The following is a 6,728-nucleotide window of genomic DNA, read 5'->3' on the forward strand; positions in this document are numbered from 1 at the left end:
ATTACATTTACTTGCCCTCTGAAAAAGAGCCATCCCTGGCTAATTACGGGCAGAACACCACTACACAGTGACAGGCCTTAGCAGGCCCAAATGCACAATCTCATGCCTCGATATTGCTTGATTGCAGTACGTGGCAAGCGGCTTGACGGCGTAGACGAGGCTCGCTAGACCACACGGCCGTGGTACTTCGGGACAAGATTCGTACACCGATCGGGGCCACCTGGGGAAAATTTTAAGCTTTGTGTTGGTATACACGCACGCACGAGCATACATAAGGTATGAATAAACACCCCCTTCACTGACTGGTGCAGGCCGGTGGCGGGGACCGGTGTGCGCGGAACAGACGGCGAAACGGTGGGCAAACAGACGCGGAAGCGCGACAAAGCGTGACCGCGGGCCGTTTCTATAGCAACGACGGAGACTTGCACCGGCTGCTTTGTTGCTGGCTTCCGTTTCCTTTCTTGAATTCTCGGTGCTCGCCACTCACCTGTCAAGAATGCTCTCTTACGCTGATCACGTGCATGCCATTCGTGATCTTGAATTGTCGGGCGATAATGCAGGATATCAGGACTATTTTTGTGAGGCGAAACGACACCCTTCGAACACGTTCTTTAGTGTACGGTTTCCTGATGGGCATACGTAATTTCGTCGGCAATACTGGTTGTTGCCGCAACGCTACTTCACGCCGATGAAAGAGTAAATAATAATGAGGAAGTTCACGCATGGACAAATGCATGCTATATATATATAGGGGGGGCGATGAAGTTCAATGGAGCCGCTGGGAAATGTAGTTGAGAGAGGACGACAAACGTGCGAAGCAAACTTTGCTAACGTTTCGGCAGGAGGGCCTGCCTTCGTCACTCTGACGAAGGCAGGCCAGAGGACGACGACGCTGCTCCTGCAAAAACCACAGTCTTTTGTGCCTTGTTGCTCATTAAACACCCCCTTTAAACTTTTCCTGTGCGCGTAACAACATATATATATTTTTTTCATGGGGTCGTGACGGGGACCAAGGCTGCAGTCGGCGTGTCACTCATGTTCATACTCACGCTTACTCACAAACCTCGTCACTCACTCGTACTCACCCTCATGCCTTTCAAATGAGTGTCAGTGAGTGTACTCATGAGTGAGTATGCCGAGCTATCGACCAGGATGCTCGTGATGAGCCAGGTTTTGACCCCTTGGGCTCTCTTGAGAAGATATAAATTGCCACTCGAGCCTTTCCCGCAAAGGCCTCGGAATGCAAAAAGGGGGAATGAGTCACACGTGGACTTCGCGTTTCGTCTTAAAGCCGATTTAATTGAATGGCTCAAGGGCGTAGAAGTTTATGAAGATCGAGATAAGGTGGTAGAGTACATTGCATTGTAGCAATTCTACCGCTGTATCGAGGATGACGTCAAGCTTTGGCTGCAGGATAAGCTTGGAGAAGTACAGCTAAACAAGGCAGCAGAGTTGGCTGAAGAGTACTACACTCATCGAAACTTGCACAGTAGGACAGTGCGTGTTGAAAAAGCTGAGAGGAAAGAGGGCTTTTTAAAAAAAACCTGATGACCGAGAACCTGCTCCGCACCGTAATTTCAGAAAAGACCCGTCTTGTACGAAGGAAACTGTGAGGGAAGGGGAACCGGAAGTGCAGAAGTCGAGTGAGCTTCCCAAACAGCGCACTAATACTACACGGGCGTTTGAGCCACGGAAGCCGCTAATCTGTTACGGAAGCCGCTAATCTGTTACAATTGCAAAAAAGAAGGGCAGATCGCGTTAAATTGTAAACAGAAGGTTGCTTTTGCAACAATTCGGGATTCAGAAAAGAACATGCGGTTGTTAGAACCGTTTATTCAGAAGATTAGCGTCAATGGGAAAACGTGTCGAGCACTTCGATATTCCGCGGCAACTATGGACGTTGTCCATCCTTCATTTGTGCCTCCGAACGACTTGACAGAAGAATGAGCAAGGATCAGGCAAGTCGCCGAGGAGCAGAGCACTTGCTTACCGATCGCTACGGTGATCATTGAGGCTACGGTGATCATTTGGTAAGCTTTACACCGAAGCGGCTGTGTCTGCTGCTCTTCCAGATTGTTTCCCTTATCTTTTTTCGAGCAACTCGGAGCAGCTTCTCAAAGAGCAGGCTAAATCGTCCTTTCCCAGCGTTGCGTACATGGCCCTCACGCGATCGCAAGCGCGGAAGCTCTCACAGGAGCTTGATCTCGTTCCATGTAGTACAACACCACCTGCAAAAGCGGCCGAGTTGCGTGACCTTGGCAGCGAGTCGACCGAACCTCGCACAGAAAACTCTCGGGACGGGTTACTCGAGCCGCCTGCAGCTCAAGCGGGTAGCGTCGCCTGCGTTGGCGGAGAAACCGAAGTGGCGCCGTTGGGCGAGGCGGGCAGTACGCTCAAGCCTGTAGCTGAAAGTTGGTGTGAGCTGTCCAGGGTTGATCGAGCGACGCTCACCCTAGAGCAGCTTGAAGACATCTCACTAAAAGCGCTAATGGAAAACGTAAAATTACGAATAAACAAAAGAATGTGCCTTTTTATGAGAAATCTGGGCTATTGGATCGTAGCTACGCACATGTACAAGGTCGCAAGTATGAGCAACTCTTGATACCGCAATAGTATCGTCGCCAGCTATTAGGACTTCCGCACGAAAACGCGTGGACAGGGCATCTCGGCTTGAAAAAGACCAAGGCTAGGATTTCCCTTGAGTTTTACTGGGCGAAATGCTGGAAAGACACTGAAGACTTTGTGCGCTCTTGCGACACTTGTCAGAGGGTGGGGAAATCCACGGACAAGTGGAAGGTGCCCATGAAGCTTGTGCCAGTTATAACATAACCTTTTCTACGCCTAGTAATTGACATTGTTGGGCGATTGCCGGAGTCAAGGCAAGGTTGTCGATACATCCTGACGGCCCTCTGTGTAGCTACAAAATTTCCAGTAGTGGTAGCTCTTAGCGAGCTCAATTCTCCTCACGTCGTGGATGCTCTGCTCTCGATATTCGCGCGTGTCGGGTTTCCTTCTGAAATCCAATGCGACAATGGCAGCGTCTTCACCAGTTGCCTTACCTCTACCTTTTTGGAGAAATGCGGAATCAAGGTGGTGCACAGCTCGATCCATCACCCGCAATCTAATCCGGCAGAGCGTATGCATTCAGTTCTGAAACGTATACTGAGAGCTCTTTGTTATGAGCACAAATACGACTTGGAAGCATGCATTCCTCCCGCTATGTTTGCTTTGAGATCTGCTCCTCATGAGAGCACTGGCTTTAGCCCCGCAGAGCTTGTATATGGCCGGAGCTTAATAACACTATTGCGAATGCTACGCGAATCCTGGGAGGGATATAATGAGGACCCCAATGCAGTTGTGTATGTTCTGGACCTCCTTCAGAGGCTCGGAAAAAACAAAAGGTCTTGTGGAGAGCCACATGAAGGCAGCGCAAGTATTGTCGAAAGAATACTACGACAAATCGGCAAAAAAAAGTACCTTCGAAGTGGGAAGTCAGGTAATGTTGCTGCGGCCTTCCAAGAACAAGCTGGAGGTTCATTGTGAGGGGCCCGCAAAAGTAATATCGAAGCTTTCCGATACCAACTACGAAGTGAAATTAAGAAAGCGATCTAACAAAATTTATCACAGCAACTTAACGAAACCATACGTTCAACGTCAGGCGGTGGTAAATCTGCTTTTGAGTGCTTCAGAGGAGGAAGGAGCAGGAATTCTGACTTCTAGCGATGTAAGCGAAAGGGGTTCAGAGGTGATGTTGAAACAGCTGAACCTGGAGCCATGGTTAAGTCAAGTCCAGAAGGAGGACTTGAGAAGGATTGGTTTTCACTTTAAAGACGTGTTTTCAGACCATCCCAGAAGAACCGCGGTTATTAAGCACGACATCGAGCTAACATGTGAGGAACCAATCCGTAGTAAGCCATATCGATGTTCCCCCGTGCAGAAGCAGGTCATGAAAGAAGATATCGATAGAATGCTGGAGTTGGTAGTCATAGTACCGGGAGAGAGTGCCTATACATCTCCTCTAGTATTGGTTGAAGTGCCGGGAAAGGATCCTAGGCCATGCATCGATTATCGGCGCCTGAACGCCATAACTCGAGACCAGACTTATCCGATACCAAATCTAGAGGAAAGGGTGGAAACAGTGTCAAAATCAAACTACATTTCCGCGCTAGACCTCGTTCGAGGTTATTGGCAGGTCCCCCTTACCGAGCGTGCTAGCCGATACGCCGCGTTCGTTTCTCCATTCGGAACGTATCGTCCACTTATTATGAGTTTCGGACTGAAAAATGCGCCTTATTGCTTTTCGGGTCTAATGGAGCGCGTTCTTAATGGCCTGTCTGAGTTCGCACTGCCGTATCTCGACGATGTCGCCGTGTTCTCGAACAACTAAGAAGAACATCTCGAACATTTACGAGTCGTGCTGAACAAGTTGAAAGAAGCGGGTCTTACAGCGAAACCTACTAAATGTCTCCTAGGATGCGGCGAGGTGTCTTACCTGGGATACTTTGTGGGGCGTGGCCGGCGTAGGCCTTTAGAGATGAAGGTAGCCGTCGTCGCGAACTATTCACGACCAACCACAAAGTCTGAGATCAGGGCTTTCTTAGGGCTAGCGGGATACTATCAGCATTATGACTTTTGTTTCCCGTTGCCATTTTTGCACGAGAAGCTTGTTTGCTTCGTACAATTAGAGAAAAAGCAGACGAGGTAACGGGTGGCCATAGGTCGGGAAAGGAATCTGGAGCTCATTCAGACTCACTCAAGAAATATCTTTTGTGCTTAGGGCTCACTCGGACTCAGACTCACCAAAATGTTCCTCAACCGGACTCACTCGGACTCAGACTCACAAAAGAATTTGTCTCAACCGAACTCACTCGGACTCAAACTCACCAAAATATTGCTGACCCGGACTCACTCAGACTCACAGCTCGATCTGAGTTTGAGTGAGTCTGCGTAAGTCGACTCATGAGTGAGTTTGCCGACCTATGGTGTGCATGGGGAAGTGACTGGTAGCAAGGGATGTTGCATTGGTGCAGCTGATTGTATAATTTAGTACTTTCCAGCTGCTCACGAAGTTTGAGCAGATGCCGATCATGTTTACTGTGGTATGGCACAGACACGGCCGCTAAAAAAAAAGAAAAGAAGGTGCGGCCTGTTGCATCGCGCCGCCATCAATGGGCAAGCGCGTCTCGGCTGAGTTGCAGTTGCGGCCGCTGTTTTGGGTGAGGGTGCCACTACTCCAGTGTACAAAACAGACGCCGGTTACTGTTATAATGTGGTCGCCTCAGGATATATGCGTGTCCGTGTGCTTTTTCATGTGCTTTCTCGTGCTTTTATTGTGTGTGGTCGTGTGTGGGCAGCTTGCATCATGTTTCCTGTGCTTGAATACGGTTCTTTAGTGCGCGCGTTTGGCAGACGGTATTTTCTAGCGGTTTGATGCCGCGAAGTGGTTGTGTGCCGCTGTGCAACTCGAACGTGTGAAAAGACGCTTCTATGAAGTACCAGGTATTCCTGTGCTATCTACAGCCTCGGGAAGTGTAATATTCGTAATAGAGCACTTCTTTTTGTCACAAACGAGCGCTAAAACAGGCGCCTGCCGCCGCGTCCTGACGAAAGCATAAAGTTAGCACGCCGACCGTTTCCCCTCAACAGGCGCGCGCAACGAAAACAAAATAACAAGCATCAAAAGGCGCCCAAGGCGTGCCTTAACCCTCTCCACCGAAGACGCCGTCAACGCCGTCGGGGCAGTTGAACGCCCGCGCAGATCGGGAGAAACCGAGAAATCAAAGTGGAAGAGGTTCTTGATGGAAAATAGAAAAGTGGGGGAGTGACAGAGTAACTGTCTCTCAGTCGAGGACGCCACAACACCGTCACTTTAGGCGAAGGGGGTAAAAGAGAAGCAGAAGATAGATGGTAGGAGGGAACATCACAGCAGGTGGAGGGCTGGGGGCAGAGGAAGAAGGAGATCCCTCGTTGCATCTCTGATCAGGCGTTGAGCATGGCCTAGACGCGGTCTGCGAGTTGCGCGGTATCAATGTACTGGAGCCCCGCGAACACGGTCCATGGCTCCGGCCGGGTGCTGCACATCATTCATGGTCGCGCTAGGTAACCCTTGCCTCCTGAAGGCGCGCGCGAGATGCTCCCGTTGCGGAGCTAGGGCGGCACAGGACATGAGGAGATCCTGCAGCGTTTCTTCCTCGCCGCAATCGCCGCAGGTGGGTGAGGGAGCACCGCGATTGGATTGGAACAAACTTTATTTGTGCCTGCAGTTCGGCGCTCGCGCACCCCGACGAGGGCCTACGTCGTCTTCGGGGTTGCCGTTACTCGGCGCGGGTCTCCACCCGCCGTTACCGGCTCGCTGGGTCCCTGCCTTTCGAGCGCCCCGAGGACCTGCTGGACGGCTTAGAGTTGTTGATCCTCGTCGTAGCTCTTCGCGGCTTCCTCGAGGCGCGACGGGATCGCTCTTGATCTCGCTTCCTCTGGGTGTTTGATGCAGTCCCACAAGATGTGCATGTGATCCGCCGTCTCCCTCCTGCAGACCTTGCACTTGTCGGCCGGGTATGTCTTGGGGTACATGCGATGCATCAGTCCCGGGCTCGGTAGCGATCCACTCTGGAGTTGTCTCAGTAGTACCGCCTCCGCTCGACTCAACCGCGGGTGCAGGAGTGGGAACGTCCTGCGAGCCAGGCGGTAGGCTTTCGTCGTGTCGTTATAGTCCATCATGCAGTCCTTGG

The sequence above is a fragment of the Rhipicephalus sanguineus genome, chromosome 1, assembly GCF_013339695.2.
Source record: "Rhipicephalus sanguineus isolate Rsan-2018 chromosome 1, BIME_Rsan_1.4, whole genome shotgun sequence".
Taxonomy (NCBI): domain Eukaryota; kingdom Metazoa; phylum Arthropoda; class Arachnida; order Ixodida; family Ixodidae; genus Rhipicephalus; species Rhipicephalus sanguineus.